Source organism: Equus quagga, chromosome 8, assembly GCF_021613505.1.
Source record: "Equus quagga isolate Etosha38 chromosome 8, UCLA_HA_Equagga_1.0, whole genome shotgun sequence".
NCBI classification, from domain to species: Eukaryota; Metazoa; Chordata; class Mammalia; order Perissodactyla; family Equidae; genus Equus; species Equus quagga.
The window spans coordinates 130,218,041-130,237,327 of NC_060274.1; the positions used below are offsets into that span (position 1 = coordinate 130,218,041).

The 19,287-nt window shown below is 49.8% G+C and overlaps 1 non-coding gene across 1 annotated transcript; it reads right to left on the reverse strand.

Moving 5' to 3' along the window:
* Nucleotides 1-422: 422 nt before the first annotated feature.
* On the reverse strand, nucleotides 423-528 carry LOC124244301 (U6 spliceosomal RNA). Its single transcript, XR_006889951.1, has one exon. It is a non-coding gene; the product is annotated as a U6 spliceosomal RNA (small nuclear RNA).
* Nucleotides 529-19,287: the final 18,759 nt, after the last annotated feature.

A 19,287-nucleotide genomic window follows, 5' to 3' on the forward strand; every position in this document is an offset into this window, starting at 1 on the left:
TCAACTGCATTATCCACACTCAAAAACTCCAGGGAAATACGATCCTTTGTTTCTAGTTCATCCGTGGGTGCTGGTTACCGCATGCCAATCTTCAGAGTGGAAGTTTGTTGGGTCCCAAGGGGCCCCGGCCTTGGGATCTCAGTGGGCCCTCTTCAAATTGAGCTGACCATCATGAGATTATTGTGGCCATTATGACTCGCAAATACGGTTTCTTAAAGAGGAACAATTGCAGACCACTGAGCAGTTAGACTTTGCGTTGACTGAGGGAAGGAGAAGATGGAGGAAAGACCCTCCTGCTCAGATGTGGTCTTTTTTTTGGAGGAGTTGGTGGTGGGAGTTAAAGCTGAAAGGCCTTCGGTTGAGTAAGTCACTTTGCTTATCAGAGCCTCGGTTTCCCCACCTGTAAACATCAGAAAAGGACAGCAAAATGGGGCTGCTGCCCTGATTTGCGTGTCCTCCTGGAGCAGGGCCATGCCGGTCTTCTCTGTGTCATTCTAATTTTAGTATATGTGCTGCTGAAGTGAGCACATAATTTTGTTTTTTAGAAAATAATCTTTTTGGGAATAAATCTAACCAAGAAGGTAAAAGACTTGGGCCCTGAAGACTACAAAGCATTGCTGAAAGAAGCTAAAGACACAAGTAAATGGAAAGACACCTGTGTTCAGGATTGGAAGCTTTAAAATTGTGAAGATGTCAATACCATCCAGAGCGGTCTGCAGATTCAATGTAATCCTACCGAACCCAATGGCATTTTCCTGCAGAAATAAAAACAATCATCCTAAAAGTCACATGGAATCTCAAGGGACCCCAAATAGCCAAAACAATCTTGAAAAAGAACAAAGTTGGCAGACTCACATTTCTTGATTCAAAACATATTACAAATTTACAAAGCAGAGTGATACTGCCATTAAGACGCACATTTAGATCAACGGAACAGAGCAGAGAGTCCAGAAATAAACCCTCATGTATGTGGTCAAATGACCTTCCACAAGGGGACCAAGAACGCTCCTGGGGAAAGGACAGTCTCTTCAACAATCGGTGCTGGGAAAACTGGGTATCCACATGCACAAGAATGAATCTGGACCCTTACCTTACACGATATACAAAAATTAACTCAAAATGGACTAAAGATCCAAACACAAGACCTAGAACTAGAAAATTCCTAGAATAAACACGGGGGAAAGCTTCCTGTAAGTTGTCTGTATCATGTACATAAAGCCTGGATGAAAGAGTCGCCCTTGCACGAGGCTCACCTTTCACCCAGCTGTCCCAAATCATCTATCTGATAAGGGACTGATAGCCAGAATTTATAAGAAACTTTACAGTTCAACAACAAACCCTCCCCAAAATAACCTGATTAAAATGTGGGCAAAGGACTTGAATAGACATTTCTCCAAAGAAGATACACAGATGGCCAACAGGCGCATGAAAAGATGCTCCACATCACTAATCATTAGAGAAATGCTAAGCAAAACCAAGATGAGATGATGTCACTTCACACCTGTTAGGACGGCCGTTATCAAAAAGATGACAGGTAACAAGTGTTGGTGGGGATGTGGAGAAAAGGGGAACCCTTGGGCACTATTGGTGGGAGTGTAAAATGGTGCAGCCACAATGGAAAACAGTATGGCAGCTCCTCAAAAAATTAAAAATAGGATTATCTAATGATCCAGCAAGTCCATCTCTAGGCACTGGGACTATGAATTCCAATATCCAAAAGAATCGAAAGCAGGGCCTCAAAGAGGTATTTGTACACCCATGTTCACAGCAGAGTTACTTACAATGGCCGAGACATGGAAGCAACCTGTGTCCATGGACAGATGAATGGATGAACCAAATGTGGTCCATCCATACAAGGGAATATTATTCAGCCTTTAAAAAGAAGGAATCCTGACCCATGCTATGACACAGATAGATCTTATGCTAAGTGTAATAATCCAGTCACAGAAAGACAGATACTGTGCTCCCACCCACGTGAAAAATCTGGAGTGGTCAAACCCACAGAGACAGAGAGTGGGGTGGGGGGAGCGGGGCCGGGGCGGAGGGAGTGGGGAGGTGGGTTTAATGGGGACAGAGTTTCGGTTTTGCAAGATGAAAAGCTTGGGAGATGCACAGCACAACCTGAATGGACTGAACAGCACACTTGACGATGGTTAAGAGGGTAAATTTTGTGTTTCGTGCATTTTACCATAATTAAAAATTTTTTAAAACCCCAAGATATTCCAAGCTAAAGTGAGGTAGTTTTCAGTAGAAACCAGGATTCTAAAGCTGACATTACTAATCTATGAGGAGCAGACATGAACGTATGAGGAGTATAACAGTGCTTGGTGTTTCCCAGACACTAAAACACACACAAAACTCAAGGTACAGTTCTGTGAATAGTAAAGAATGTTCACATTTTAAGTCATGAAAAGATTTTTTTAATTGAATAAGGGCTCAGGAAAAAACCCCATCTTCTCAGACCAAATCAAAACTAAGGGGCTTCGTGGTTTTGAATTGCAGTGCATGACTCCAAGGCCACGAGGCCACTGGAGCGAAGCGTCTGGTGGGGGCAGTGCACACTTCTGCCTGTTTCTCTGGTGACACTGAGCAGGCCCTGGGGGCTGTGTGGCTGGGAAGCTCAGGACAGACCTGTGGTTTACAAACAGCGAAGGTCACTGCCATCCTGGCCCTCGAGGCCACGTGGGTGCCGGCTCAGCACTCCTGCGGATGCGGCCACCACCCACCCCAGGGCTCCTCGGAAAGCTTCGTGGCTCTGAGAGGGGTCAGGATGTGCCCTGACCCCGCGAGGGGCTTCGGGGGTCTCTAGACACCACCGTCTCTCTCACGCTGCCTGCCCACCAGCCACTGCAAGGGCTTCAAGCCATGTGAGGAGGCTGAGGGGGCGTGGTTCTCTGCAAGACCGTGGAAGCGGTCAGGGAGGGACATTCAGAGCTGAGTCTCTCCAAGGAGAAGGCCAATGACGAGAGCGAAATGCCAGTCACTGTGCAGGTGGAAGGAGGCAGGAGCTTGTCCCAGCCCCAGGGCTCTCCACATCCTGCAGTTATGGGTTACGGGGGACGGCGGCCCGAGGGGGAGGGGTCAGTCCCCTGGAGAGGGACTCGGTGGCAGGCAACACGAGCAGGCGAGGAAGTCAAGGCCCGAGCGTTTCCCGAACCCTGAAGTCCCTGCTCGTGCTTCTCAGCCTTTGGCAGCTCTGCTCTTTCTTTTTTTCTTTTAATTTTATATGAGAAATACTCTTTATTTCTCTCAATTTTTACCCATTAATGATGCCAATCATAGTCTGGAATCTGAATGCAGAAGCACAGGCTTATAGCAACCTGTCTGATGTAATTTACAGGAATGCGTTTTATCGTAAAAGCTGGGGCCATTTGTACCTGGCAAGGGCCTGGCCATAATCATCTCTGTGCCTATATTTAGTAGAAAATTAAGCCAGTGTTTCTGGGCACTTAGTACTTTTCCACTTCACATTGTATCGGTTAAACTTGGCTTTGGTTGTGCCAGATTTCGATCACAAGTATAAGAGTTATCATCTGATTATTCTACCTGCGTTATGATTTTTATAAAAGGATTTCTGAATCAGGGTAAGGCTGTGGACATACTGCGTCTAGATTGTTCTTTTAAAAAACAAATGCAAACACATAGATATATTTACAGACAAAATAGATAAATGTGGTTTGTAGAATGCCCGGGTCAGTGCATTGATAAGGCTGGCGATCTGAAGACTGACCAATGGCCATCATCAGTTGTTAGGGGCTGAGTTGTGTCCCCCTAAAATTCGTAGGCTGAAGTCCTGCCCTCAGTATCTCAGATGTGACTGTATTTGGAGATGGGGCCTTTAAAGATGTGATTAAGCAAAAGTGAGGTTGTTAGGGTGGGCCCTGATCCAGTCTGACTGGTGTCCTGATAAGAAGAGGTGATAAGGACACACACTCACGCACAGAGGGACGACCATGTGAGGACACAGGGAGAAGATGGGCGTCTGTAAGCCAAGGAGAGAAGCCTCAGGAGGAACCAGTCCTGCCCACACCTTGATCTCAGCCCTCCAGCCTCCAGGAGCGGAGAGAGAACACATTTCTGTTGTCTAAGCCGCCCGTCTGGGTGCTTTGTGGGGCCTCCCCAGCAAACTGGTGCACAGGGGGGTGTGAGTGCCACGGGGGCCCCAGCGCTCTCTTCTCTCTGACTTTTCTCCTCCTGTGATGTGACAGATGCTGCTGGCAGAGAACACACTGTCCATTCCACCTTCTCCTCTGCATAGAATCCTGCTCTTCTTGGGGAACGGTGTGCTTTGCTAAACTCTTGACTTTCTGGCTGCCTTTCAGCTCTACACGCAGCATACAGGCAGAACCGCTGCAGGTGGATGCCTCTTGCTAGGAGAGAAGGCAGAGCCACCCTGGAGAGACCCCACCTTTATGCACGGTTCTGCTTTCCAGGGAACAGGGGTGTGCCCAGCCATGGTCTGTGACAATAAGGCACCCCATGGGAGACGGGGGCACAGAGGGATGGAAAGAGTGGTCCCTGACAGCCTTGTTTCTCAGCCTCACCTGTCCCCAGGCTTCTTCTTGTGGGAGAAATAGCAATTCATGCTTCTGTTACTTGTACCAAACCCTGTTATAACGGATGAGCGTCAGGAGCCGGGTAAAGTATGGCAAGCCCACGTCTGAACCTAGAGTAACATGGAGATAGCTGGAGAGGGTAGATTCAGGATGCGGTCACACAGGGAAAAATGGGAGCTCACTGGGCTGGAACTAGAATACATCTGCCAAGGTGGTGCGTGAAGGGGATGCGTGCAAAGCTTTGAAAAGTTGAAACTTTGGAATTCAAACAATTCCAACTCTCCTGGTCCTGTAGCTAAATAGCAACGGTGAGAAAGAAGTGAGCGTTTTAGGTGACGGAGATCAACGGCCCGACCGTGGGCTGACCCTTCTACAAAGCGAATTTGCTCTCAGGCTGGGGCGCTGGTCCCCAGCGGTCATGCGCGCTCTTTGCCCTGAGTGCTCAGGCCACAGGGGACGCCACGCTCCACGTGAGCGTCGTAATTTGAGCAACATGATGGCCGTGCTCGCCCACTGGAGAGCGGCTGAGCGGTGAGGGATTCACAAGTTTCCACTGAGGGAATGGAGGGGGGCAGGAGGGACCCTCAGGGAGGCAGAGGTGGGCTCATTTTGTTTGGCCTTCAAGGGCAGGGCCGTGCAGCTGTTTATTCCTTTCTTACTGCCGGCTGGTGATCTGAGGCATGGATGAGCCGCCTCTTACCTCTCTGTGTGTCCACGGGCGCTTGGGTTGTTTCCGGTTTGGGGTTGTCACGAATACTGATGCCGTGGACATTTGTGTACAAGTCTCTGTGTGGACGTTTATCTTCCTTCCTCTTGGGCAGATACGTGGGAGCACATCAACTGGGCGGAGTCCGGAGGCTGGGAGCAGATCTGGAGGGGACACAGCAGCTCCTCCGAGGCTGGACGCCCTCGAGTGTGAGATGGAAGGAGCCTGGCGGGACCGCAGTGGGGGTGCTCGGGGTCGGGGAGGTCAGGGGCTTGGGTGCGGCCAAATATCCCGTGACTGGGAACCAGGATGGGAGCTTGGGCTCCACCTCACCAGTCGCAGGGACTTCGGAGGCTCCTAAGAAGCCTGTGGAAGAGTGAGAGCCAATCATAGGGGGAGAGGTTAGGTGGGGATAGGGGGAGAAGGGGCCGTGGGGAACAGGGGACGGCTTAGCTGGTCAGGACACCGTGAGCACAACCAGGTGAAGTCTGGTGGCTGCACAGAGACTGGAAAAGAAGGAATAGATCTGACGCTCACAGGAAACGGGCTGAGAAACCCTCAAGTGGAACTACAACTGAAATTAGAAGACAGTGAGATTGCCTTGGTGGTAACTCAGTGGTTCATCCCAGCTGAAATCGGTTCTCGGGAAAGGCACTTGTTAGTTCTTTACAATTTGCTTTATATATATTATCCTTGAAGCCTACTCAGAAATAACTAAGAAATGACAAAATATGAATAAACTGCTCAACTGAACAGAATAACACTCACAAGGGGCCCTGATTCCGACACCACGTAGACGGCAAATGACTAAAACTTCTAAGTGAGCACAGAAAACGTCTGTCGTGTCACATATACTGATTCCAACAGTCTAATATATATACTTAATGAAAATAGTGAAGCCATCTGTCCAGAGGGCTTCTTCGTGAAACTGTAATTGGTCGTCTCAGCTGTATTACGCAGCCGGGAGAAGAGTCTTAGAGTTGATCTCTTCTTATCAGATTTGGAAACTGGGAAAGTGAGACAAAAATATTTCTTCTGGTGACATTGGGTGTCTCTGCACAGCCCCAGATGGACACTGAGCTGAGGCTCCGTGAGCTCTCTCTGGGCGCGTGGCCGGCCGCCTGCATTAGAGCTTGTGTTATATTGAGCTCAGACTGCATTTGGTGGTAATAGCTAAGGAACATTCTTTCTTTTTTTAAACATTGTTAGTTGTGATAAAAAACACATAACTTGAGATTTGCCATCTTGACCTTTTTTTTTTTAAAGATGGGTGCCTGAGCTAACAACTGTTGTCAATCTTCTTTTTTTTTTTTCTGCTTTATCTCCCCAAACTCCCCCCCCCCCCCACGCCCATACATAGTTGTATATCTTAGTTTCAGGTCCTTCTAGTTGTGGCATGTGGGATGCCACCTCAGCATGGCCTGATGAGCGGTGCCATGTCCTTGCCCAGGATCTGAACCAGTGAAACCCTGGGCTGCCAAAGCGGAGCACGTGAACTTAACCATTTGCCCATGTGGCTGGCCCCAGAACTTTTTCATCTCATAAAACTGAAACTCTGTCCCCATTAAACAGTAACTCCCCCCCCCCCCCCCCGGCCCTGCCTCCTGTCCCTGGCCCCACCATCCCACTTCCTGTCTCTGTGATTTTTGATTACTCTAAGTACCTCGTATAGGTGGAATGATACAATGTTTGTCCTTTTGTGTCTAGCTTATTTCACTCACTAAAAGGTGCTTTCTTGTTTCAGCACATGTCAGAATTCTGTTCCTTTTCAGGGCTGACTAATATTCCATCGCTTGTGTGGACCCCACTTTCTCCAGTCACCCTCGATAGACCCTGGGGTGCTCTCACCTTTGGCTGTTGTGAACACTGCTGCCACCAGAAGTGGAACTGCCGGACATGTGGTGATTCCACGTTTAATTTTTTTAGGAAGAGAACATTGTTTCTTTTGTAGTAGATTTTCAATTGTGTAATAACTTATCCCAGAGATGAAACTTTCACTCAGGAGAAGTTTGTCTAAAGCGGTTGAAGAAGTGAGCCAAACTCTCCATTTCCTTTTCATTCTAAAATACATTTCCAATAAAGTGGTAAAACGGAAAAAAATACTACCATGGGCCTTGGGAGATGTGGTTCTAGCTTTGGCTTTCATAGTTTCTCGTTGTATGACTTTGAATAAATCAGTTGGCCTATTTGGGTCTCAGTTTTCTCATATGTAAAAAGAAAGAGGTTGAAATAAGTGATATTTAGAGCCTATTCGGCTCTAAACATATCATGAGAATAAAATGAATGAATAAACAACATTGAACTGACATATTGCATATTACTGCAAGATATTCAGAACTGCTAAAAAATAACTAGACAAAGCTGAAACCTTTCGGGTGAGAAGGCGGCAAAAGCAGAGCAACAAGCCACAGGATTCCAACATCTCGGCTGCTGTCGCTGCGTGTTGTCACCATGGCTGTTCCCGACGGGTTCCGACACCAAATGGGCAGTGGCAGAAGAAAGCTCCAACGTGATCCAGGGCGGGAGATCGGAGTCCCTGATCCCTGTGACAGCGTGGGCGCAGTCACTGAAGCGCCCCCTGAGGCCTGCTATGGGATCGTGTGGTTGTGAGCCAAACTGGCGTTCAGGGCTTCTTTTCCTCCGTAAGCTTGGCACTGGAAGATTCCGCCAGCCTGTTTCAGTCTTCCATTTGTGTAAATAATCCATTTGCCTTTTGTCAAAGGCAGTGATATCCATTCTCTTGTCATTCTTTGGACTATCCATCATCCTTTTGGGCTCTGGGCTGGTAGGAATAGGCCGTAACTACTCCTCGGCCCGTACATCTGGATGACGCGGTTCTCCAAACATCACAAGCCCGGGTGGACGGGGACTGTGTGAGAAATGGCAGCCGCCTCGTGTTGTGCTGCTCAAATGTTAGCTAATCAACCCATAATACCATACTTATGTAATATCTCATTTTTGAAAAACTCTGAACAACAAATCTGTGACAGATTAGCTATTTTGAGCAAAGTCTTTTTATTTTTCATGGATCTAAAATAATCCATGTTTTCCCATTTTGCTGGAAATGAATTTGCCTTTGACATGAATGCCTGACTAATGACTATAGAATTAAGCTCCTGAGGACAATCTGTGGAATTAGGCTAAAAAGATTAACTTCCTACATGATATCTGTATCCAAATTATTCCTTATTAGAAATTAATTACAGTAGCTTTCTGTTTTTTAGGATGCTGGCGGCAGTAACTGAATATAAATAAGAAAAACGAAAAGGAAATAAAGCAAAAACACAGAGGAAAAAAGCAGATGATCATTTAATATGCAGACTGAATTTAAGCAAATTACTGTCTAGTCACAGATTTTCTGTATGGATAAATTTATGGGGAATATAATTAACCGACTGAGCAGACACATAGCGTCTTCGTTTATTTCACAACGCCAGACTGAATGTGCGTCGACAATGCACTAACTTACTCTTAACATCCAAACAATTTGGAAGTAATTGACTCTTTGGATAATAAGGTCCTTTGGGGTTTTTCTGTTTCCCCAAAGATGTCTTAATAAACATCAATTAGCATTGCATAGGTCTACAGCTGTAGATGAAAATAGTCTTTATTAGTGCTTCTGTTTGTTGGAATTTCGGATAAATTGAGTTGACTGCACCCATGGAGTCGTCAAACACAGGTGTGCCCTCTCCTAATGGGACTTGCTATATTTTAATTACGTTGGCCTTTCCCAGTTAAAAATAAGTCTCATCACAAGTTTTACCTTCTCCAACGGGGCTTTCTGGATGATCCCAGCCCGTACCACTGACTTTCTTGTAGATTTCTCACAACACTTTGTCTCCATACTTTTCGGCACTTTAGTTATTTTCACGGAAGTGCCTTGTACGCCATTGTGTTGTGCCCTAAAAATTCCATGTAAGATTGATCTCACCAGCAAAGTGTAAGGCCCCATTCGGAAGTCACTCTGTTCTGGGCATGTCATAAGTACTAAGTAGAATGCTCACTGAGTTTTGTTAAAACCCTGACATGAGTTATTTTTGTATGTGGGGGTGTGTTCTACCAAGATTGGAACAATTCCCTTTCTGTATGAGTTAGGAATCGTGCCTGGGTGTATGTAACAGAGACCTGACCACAGGGTCTCAACCAACACGGTCAGGTCGGGGCAGCTGGGGTGTGGGGGCAGCAGTTCTGTGACGGCATCACATTGGAGCCCCAACTTTCTACTCCTCTCTGCCTCATGAGTGCCTCATGGTCACAAAGTGGATGCTCCACCTCCTGCCTCACATCCACTTTCCCCAGAAGAGGGAGAAGAAGATGAAGGAAAGCAAGGAGAAGGAGAAAGAGGAGGAGAAAGAAAAGAGAAGGAGGAGGAGAAAGCACGGGGAGAGAAGGGAACCAGCTGGATCAGGAAAGTAAGAACTTCCCAGAGATCTCATTAACTCTAGGATTCTTTTAGTAAGTACAAAGAGGAGGAGTGAGGTTTCTATTAGCCACGTGGTGGGACTGGGAAGAGGACGATGCCTGGGGAGACACTCTGAGACCTTTTGGGGAAAAGAATACTGGCTTTGGGGCCTGAGGACAGAGGTGGCATAAGCAGCCAGGGGCAGGATTGTGCCCCGGAGGGGACACTGGGTTCTCCGAGGCAGAGGCCCCTGGTGCATCACCAAGGGTCTCCTCAGGGAGGGGCTGCTGCCGATGGGGCAGGAGCAGGGGGCCGGGGCCAGGCTGCAGAGTCTGCACTGTGGGCCCATGCAAACAGCCCCTTGGAGACGGAAGGGACTTGGCATCAGGGCCGGTCCTACCTTGGTGTGTCACTATTTGTGACCTCATCTTGCGTCTGGGATGGCGGATTGGCCTCTGTGCAAGGAGGAGATCTGGGCACATGGTGATGGCAGGGTTCTTGAGGCAAGGCCAGATGGGGAATTCCAGGCCTTCAGACTCCCTGACATTTCCATGTACCTCGACCAGGTGGCTTTGTGAAAAAATGGACTATGGCAAATTTCTCATTTTCTGGCAGGAATGAATAATTTTGATGTTGATTTTGGATCTCAGGTATAGAGCTTGAATTAGTCACACACTTCAGTCCACAGCACACTGTCAGTGTTGACCCCTGCAGGGTCCCCCTCCCTCTGCTATCATCTATCTTTTTGTCCATCTATCTATCTATCTATCTATCTATCTATCTATCTATCTATGTATCTATCCATCCATCATCCATCTATCTTTCCATCATCTTTCTTTCTCTATCTTCTATCCATCCTTTCACCCATCCATCCACCCATCCACCCATCCTATCTATCTATCTATCTATCTGTATCATCCATCCTTCCATCCATCCGTCCATCCATCCCTCTATCACTCATCTATCTATCTATCTATCTATCTATGTATCTATCTATCTCTATCATCTATCACTCATCCATCCATCTATCTATCTATCTTCTATCTATCTATCTATCTATCTCTATCATCTATCACTCATCCATCCATCTATCTATCTTCTATCTATCTATCTGTCTATCTATCTATCTATCTATCTATCTATCTCTATCATCTATCACTCATCCATCCATCTATCTATCTTCTATCTATCTTCTATCTATCTATCCATCCATCCGTCGTCTATCCACCTATCTATCTCCTCTAGTCTCCAGGCCTCACGCCCCTCCTCTGCCTCCCATGCGAGGAATATTTATGTTTACTTTGGAGGCATCTGGTCCTTTTTGCAATCTCTGTTCCAGAAGATGGATGTTTTCATATGTACTGAAAGCTTCTTAGAGAGAATTGCTTATTTATAGTGATTTTAATGCCGTGTTTACCGTATTAAGGAGCCAAGTGCTGACCTCATGCCCAGGTGGGTGTGGAAGCATCTTAGCATCTGAGGGATGCTGAGCAGGGTGGGTGCCTCTTCTGAGTACTTGTGCCTGGCTGACCTGGGAGCATCAAGCTTACGGGGTCTTAGCTGGGAGCAGGCTGCTTGCTCTCACTGTTCTGGGGAGAAGGGCCATGTTGGGTGGATTCTGCCCGCTGTCCCCAGCACCTTTCAAGAATCTCTTAGGCTCCTGTGTTTCTCTACTATATCACCCTCTTACAATTATCTCCTTGAAGAAGAGAAGAGACACGAGGAAAGGCACCATGCAGGCTGAGGGGCTGTGGAAGAAGAGGACAGAGTGGATCCTGTCTATGCGGCTGGGGGCGGGGGACTCGTAGCCCCACATTCCACTCCCAGAGTCTGGACTCAGAGTCTCTGGTGTGAAGCTCTTCAGGTGATTCCGACATGTGGCCTGAGGCCAGAGCCTCGAGTGCCGAGCTCAACGGGAGATGCTGATATGCAGTGTCCCAAGCATGGCCTTCAGGAAAGCGAGCCCTTCCTCCAGAGACATGTGTGTGTTTAATGTTAAAAATAAAAACCAGAGCCAGACACTCAAGAAAATCTGTGTCAATCTCATCACTATCTTATCCATCAAATCGTTTGAATCCTTGACAGTGCTGGAAAACCAGATTTCCCTCAGGGGCTGCCCATCTGCCCTGCCTGGAGTCCCAGCTGCTCCCGTGGGCTGAGCGTGTGCTGTGGTTGGACACTGCATCTCTCCATCCATCCTGGGTGTCTTGTTGTTGTGTCTCGTTTTACACGAGGGCGAAGTAAGGAGTGGGGTACCTCAGAGTCTTGGCCAAAGGCACTCCCTGGCAGGTGAAAGAGCTGGGCTCAAACCAGGTGCCCCTTTCCTTGCTCTCTGAGGGCCGCTGGAGAGACGAGGTCCAGAGGATTCCAGCGGAGCCATCGGAGTAAGCGTGCCACCTCCACAAAGGACTAAGGAAGGGTTGAGTCTCCTGTTGGGTACGCTCGCGCCCACACTTGTCAGAGCTCGGTTGCGTTATGTTTTACAGTAAGTTTAACCGGGCGCCATTTTTCCTACTTAATTTCAATCCCTGGAATGTGGCTCCTGGAACCCAAGCACAAGTGTCTCCCTTCCTTTTGAGTCTCTGAAATGGATCAAATACTGTAAACTAATCCTTCAATCAGGGCCGACTTGAGAGTCTAGGGTGAGCCTGGCACACACACACAGCCAATGTATAAGTATGTACACTTCTCTTTTCATGATTCTCATCGCCGCCCTCTGCCTGGCTTGACAGCCTCGTGGCCTGCACTTGGCCACCCTTTGTGGGGAGGTGCGTGCTGCACCCTTTTCACCCTCCTCCCTTGGGCTCCCAAGGACTACTCAGGAAAGAACCTTGCAGACCTGTCACCTCCTGAGGCTTCATCCACGTGGTTGCAAAGAGGAGACAACCAGGAGGATCGGAGCCAGCTCCCCAGCCCCAGTCTGTGGTTCTTAGGCTGGGTTGCTTACCAGACTCGGGCATGTTTGGTGGAGGCAAATGCTCGGTTTGGGAACCTTTCTTTGCTGAAGCGAAGACAGATTTACATAAAGCCGTGTGCACAAAGGACCCAGGTGGCTGACAGTGCAGCGTGGGGGCCCTGAGCTCGGCGCTTGTAAGCCCTCAGGACAGGGCTTCTCAGTCCTCGCTGGAGTAACGGAGACAGCTCTACGCGGGGCGGGGGACGTGGAGGCGAGAGGGGTCTTGAAAGAGGGTGGGGAGTTGACATCATCTGAGATGCAAGTGTCAAATAAACATGTTCCACACTCTCTGTTTCTTCGCCAGAGCGCAAGATAGATGCCAGCCGTGTATTCACGACAAAGGTCCACAGCGTGCGCCTCCACTGTTGCCCCAGACGAGGTGTGTCTGCTTTTCAGGGTTTCTCCCTCTCCCTTCTCCCCTTCCTCCTTCCCTCTGCCCCTTGGCCTTTCCTTCCTCCACGGCTGTTTGTTGAACACCTACTCTGTGACAGGTGAAAAGTGAGCCACAGACAGATGAGGTGTGCGTTATTCTCCCCACCACAGTTCCTGTGTTTGCTCTCTACACCTTTTTGGATGTAAACCCTTCTTCCTCTGCCAGGCTGGAGGAGGGCAAAGGGCTTTCTTCAAGGCCGCAGGACCGACGGCCACAGCATAGGGAAGAAGCTGGATTGATTTTCCTTGATTAATTCTGACTCATGATGTTTTCTCAGAAAGGCGCCTTAATTTTAGAGAACTTGGCATGGCCCAGAGCCTGAGCCTCTAAGAGCCTTTCTGGTGAGAAACCTCAAGTCACCTCTTCCCAAAGTTGATGATCAGAGGGCAGATTTCCACCATCATCCCTGCTTCTTTTCACTCAGCTCTTCTCTCTTCCAGTGCAGGAGCTCTGTCATTCTGCTCCTATGTAAAGAGTCTTATTTGTTTATGATTCCTCCAAAGGATTGTCTCCACAGAAAACAGAAGTGGATCTTGAGGACTAATCAATCAGGCAAGCATCTCCAAGACAGCCCTGGGCTTTGGGAGCAGGGACTGAGGCTCATTAATCTCTGGGTCGCCAGGGCTGAGCACAGCATGTTCCACAGAGAGATGGCAGTGGATGGCAGACCAGTGAGAACAGCAAACAGAAGCAATGAAGCCTCAGAGATGCTGAGGGAGGAGCCAGGGTGAGTTACCACGTGTCAGGTTAGGCCAATGTCAGGTTCATCAGGCAGTGCTGTGTCAGCACCTGTGGGAGGGATTCAGTCCCATAGGGTGGATTCAGTCCTTGTAGAATGGATTCAGTCCCTGCAGGAAGGATTCAGTCCTATAGGATGGATTCAGTCCTGTAGGAAGGATTCAGTCCTATAGGATGGATTCAGTCCTTGTAGAATGGATTCAGTCCCTGCAGGAAGGATTCAGTCCTATAGGATGGATTCAGTCCTGCAGGAAGGATTCAGTCCTATAGGATGGATTCAGTCCTGTAGGAAGGATTCAGTCCTGCAGGAAGGATTCAGTCCTCTAAGAGGGTGTGAGTTGATCAGTTCCAAAAGGCAGAGGTGTGACGCAGATAAAAAATAAAACGTGTCTTCCCCAGGGCGAGTAATTTTGGCTGGTGGGTCAGGAGGCGTGGCGGGGCGCCTGTGCAGGGAGGCAGAGATGTGTGGACACAGAGCAGAGGGGGTCAGAGGAAGTGGCTCACAGGGTTGTTGAGTCTGAGTTGTCAGGCAGTCTGTGTGTAGCCCTCCTGGCCATGTTCAGTAGAAAGGGTGGGCTGTGGAGAGAGGTGTTTCAGGCGCATTGTTGGTGGCCCCAGTGCCTCACCTCTCCTTGCAGTATCCTTTGGGTAACTTTGGGGTGCTCCCCCACTCCCAGACCTGGTCATGTGGCTGGCTTTGTCCACCATTGTCCCTCGGCCGTGGTGTGGCGCATGCCAGGTGTAGCCTGCTGGAAGGGAGGCACGTGAGACAGGGCTGAGTATCCAGGTTACCCCTGCTGGGGCATCCCCATGCCAAGCTGGACAGAACCTCCTAAGTCACCCCAGGGCATGCACGGGAGCCCAGCCGAGATCAGCTCCACCCTGTGGACTCGTGAGCCGAATAACTGTTTCTTGCTGAATTCAGCCCCTGAGGGTTTGTGGTGCCGCATTATTGCAGCAGAGGCTGGCTGCTGCAAGGGCAACCGCAGACGGTGCTGGAAGAGGCCACCTTCTCTGTCTGGGCATCAGTTTGAATTTCAATCCTGGAGACTGTAAACGTTTTTAAGTATTAAAATCCCAAGTGCCCAGATGGAGCGAAATGTTCTTCTCTTATTAATGGAGAACCAATGTCAAAAGCTTCTTCATGGTCAACGCCATTTTCTGAAGTCTGCAACCCATTAGTCGGTGAGCACATTTAAGCTGCAAGAAGTGTCCTTTGAAAACGTGGGAGCGGGCGGAGGCGGGAGTCGTGGAAAGAGCGCTGATGGGGACCCTGGGGAGAGTCAGCTGCAGGGTTTTCCTGTTTGTGTTGTTTTTTCTGAGAGATGGGGCCTGGCCTGTGTTGTCTGTGAAGTCTCCGTAGCTGTAGATAGGGGCTTGAAAGGTGAATTTTTGATTCTCTCAAAGAATCAATTCTGAAATGCATCAAGAAAATCCTACTAAAATGGACACGAATCAGACTCTCCGGGAGCATTCGGACTGTCAGGAGATGTGGCCTGACCCTCAGGTTACATCAAACTCCCCTAGCCCTCTAAAAGCTAAGCTCGAGGGCAGGAATCTGTGGAGCCCCTGATTCTGGGCTGGAGTGGCACTTAGCGCGATGCCTGGCGCGTGCAGAGCAAAAGCGACTTATGTGCCTCACTATGCCGCTCTGATTTCTTACGTCTTCGTCTTACGGCCTGAAACGCTGCTTGATGATGGTCTCCATGGTTTGTGTGTTAAGGTTCATCACCATTTTCTTTTGCAGCAAAGCGCATTTATCCATTCCAGGCATTTATGGCTTGCTGGGCCTTTGCCTGTCCCAGGGAATGCCATGTGGGCCAGGTAGGGTCCCAGCCCTCCAGTAACCGGGTCTGGTGAATGACAGATGGGTAAACAGAGGCTCACGGTACAACGGGGCGCATGCTATGAGGAAGGTGTCAGCCAGGTGCCCTGTGGACACACGAGAGCCATCAGCAATCCAGGGACTTGGGTGTCTCTCAAGTCGCAGCATCTGTAGGGGTCTTGAAGGATGAGGCTGAGTCCACAGGGGCTCGAGGAGACGGGAGGGCATGCTTCAAGGCGAGGGCGGAACGGCCGGGAGAGCTGGTCCAGATTGAGAAGGTCTCCGTCTCCCACGCTGACAGGTTTGGTCTCTACCCATCCCTCACAGAGCCAGAGGGTCTATGTGAGAATGGTTAACTGAGAAAGTGGCTTTTTGGAGGTCTTTGCTCACAAACGGCCTTTTGTGCTTCCAAAGGCCGTGGGCTCCTGGTGATAGGGGAGCAGCACTGAGCAGTCTCCCAGTGAAAACCGCTGCCTGGAGCTGGGGGGCTGCGTGGGGAGGGGAAGGGCTCCCTGAGCTGACCCGAGGGCAGAGGATGGGCTGCGTTGAAGACAGAGGAGAATGCGGAAGAGGATGGGTCAGGCCAGGGGTGCTGGGCTTGGCAGAAGCTGGAGCCCCGGAGCTGGAGGAGGGGCCGTGGGCCCGCAGACGTTCAGCTCGCTGCCGTCTTTTCCCTGAGAAGCCTCCTCACAGGGAGTCTAGCGAGAGAAACTTTCCCAAATATACAGTGAGGAGAAACTTCACAGATCCACGTTTGTAGAGGTGGAAGAGGAGTTTGGAAGCGACCCCCAGACAGGGAAGGAACTGGGAAGCACTTCCCCCGTGTTGTGTGCTCCACACATGGCGTCCCAGCGACTTTCCACAAAAACCAGCAAAGTGGGAGGTGGGACTCGGGCAGAGGGTCTCGGGGGCCCAGGGTCTCCACCGTCCACATCCCCATACCAGCAACTGCAGGCCCGGTCCTCACACCTCATTCTGGGGGACTCTTCCTTCCGAATGCTAATGACTGCTTCGTACCCATTTAATAAGGGGGGGACATCCCTACCCCTCAAATGATTGGCTTATTCACTCCAGAGCTGGTCTTTATTATTCAAAACCCTCTTCAGGTTTTAAATTGATTAGAAGTTCTAATAGATCATGGGCTTCCCTGAACCAGTGGAGACATTATTTGTGACTATCAATAATTATTTTCTTATTAATGTAATTAAAGATCTCATTCTTTCCTATCTAGTAGCCTAGGAGAAATAAATCTTCCAATTATCTTCACTTTCGAGCTCTTTTTTTTCTTCAAAATATCTCTAATTATCACTCTTGTTACAAGTATAATCAACTTGCATAAATTAGATTCTATTCTTAGCCTTGGTTTAGCTATGCCCCCGTCTTTTTTCTAGCACTTTGTATGTTATGGTGACAAATTCTAAGCTAACACATCTATCCGACACACAACCAAAACTGAAAGGCCCAAACTAAAATCTCATATTTGCACAGGATTTGACTCAGAAGAGGCTAAACACACAGGAGAGCAAGGACGGATGTCCCTGCCACCGATACGGCCCTCCCCAGCCGTCGGCTGCTGGAGTCACGCTGTTATCCCGCCTCAGTTGTCCTTCTCTTTCTACTAATTGCTGACCCTGGTGACTGCTGTGTTTGAGAAATTGGGACTCATCAGTGGTCCAGTCCACATTTACCCCACACCTACTGTGTGCAGGGCGTGCTCCAGGTCATGGGAGCTGGGGTGAGGTGCTGCATCTTCCCCCGACTCAGTGCTCGTGAGGAACGGTGACCCCATCGCTGAGACAGTGGCGGCTTAGAGTGGGTCTCAGTAGTGTAGACTCGGCGTCCAGGAGGAACCACAAAGGAAACTGTGAGCGGGGGGGCAGGGGGAGGAGGAGGAGGGGTTCTGAGCAGCCTGGGCAGGGCCTTTGTGTGGGGCCTGTTAGGGTGGGAGGGCGCCCAAGTGGAGGCCCACCTTTTGGGAGGAATGACCTCTGTTCCTGGACCAAGAGCCGGCCCCCTGGGCCCAGCTCCCTCGCTCCTGACGACTGTGCACTGTGCTCCCCTCATCATGAAAACCACCGAGAAGACTTAAGGCTGTTGGCGGAGCTCGTGCGTCTGACGACAGCCTTTGGTTCAATCTGCAGAACTCAAGAGCCACACCGGACCGCTCTGTCAATCCCCTGTTCTTAAAAGTTTCCGAACGCCGCTGTGGAAAACTGCGGTGGGGAAGGGTCTGAAGGACGAGCAGACGGTGACCAGTGTCACTAACAGAATTGATAGCCTGGTGATATAGCACACGCTGTGTGCACAGCCTCCACGAGGCCCGGTTGTTGAACACAGAGTCTGTCCTTCTGGCCACCTTGTTGGGGGGGACGTCTCCGTGTCTCTTTTTTGCTCCGGGCTGCAGAGACCCCGGGAGTCTGTGCAAGGTTGGTGGGTGATTTGAATCAGCATCCTCGTCACGCTGCCACAGCAAGACCTGGGCCGTGGTCTGCGCCCTCTGCTGTGGTCTGATGCAGTGTGCCAGCAGGCTCTGCGCTCTGGCTGTAGCAGGAGGTGGACAAGCATGGCTCCCGCTGATGGCACCGCAAGGCCTTTAATTAGGAACTGCCCTCAGGAGCCTTTGGACCCACCGGCTAGGTAGGCCTGGAGGCGCGGCGCAGCATCAATCACATCTCAGAAAGGATTTTTGTAGCTAGAAGGCATTTGTCACCACTTAAATGGCTGTTCTTAAATTAGGCTCTCCAGAAGATTAGTTCATTCAGCTATTTGGGGGCACTCGGCTCGGTGACTTCACCCGTCTGCACTTCCTCAAGTTTGCTGTTACATAAGGACTCAGCTGTGTCTGCCTTAAAACGTGTCTAAAGTTAAGCCTGCTTCATGTCAGAAGGTGGGGTCTCTGCCTGGAAGCCCCCGGTGCTCAGCCCTGGACACCCGGCTCATCCTTTACAAGAGTCAGGAGTCTGGTTTCCATGGCGACCGTCTCCGCATGTCCTCCTGGGTTCTCGCCTCTGTCGAGTCCCTCACTGCAGTGGAAGGAGCAGCATGCTCCCATGGGCCGGTCTCCCGCTGGAGGGGGATGCAGCTGAGACGAGGGCAGTGAAGTGCTGGGCCCTGGGTGAGTTTCCCAGGGCTGCGTCACAACGCACCACGCGCTGAGCGTCTCGAACGACAGAAGCTTACCGTCTCACGTGCTCAGGGCCAGAAGTCTGAGATCCAGGTGTGAGCAGGGCTGGTTCCCCCTGGAGCTGTGAGGAAGGCACCTCTCTCCTTGGCCGGTCGATGGCTGTCTTCGTCTTCACATGGTGTTCTCCCAATACATCTGTCTCTGTGTCCAAATTTCCCCTTTGTGTAAGGACATTTTGGTCATTTTGCATTAGGGCCACCCAGATGACCTCATCTTCTCTTATTACATCTGCAACAGCCCTGTTTCCTAGTGGGGTCACATTCTGAGGGACAAGGGGTTAGGACTCGAGCATACAAATTTGGGGAGACACAGTTCTCCCCACGACAGACCCCAGTGCTGAGGATAGCCCTGATGGCTCCGAGAGCGTTTGCAGGGACGGTCGTCTAAGCTGAGTCCCGGGGTACTGGCCGAGGAGGCTGGGTCGGCTTGGCCACTTCTGCCTCAGCACCCTGTTGCCCTCTCCCCTTGTGTGCAAGGTGGCCCAGCC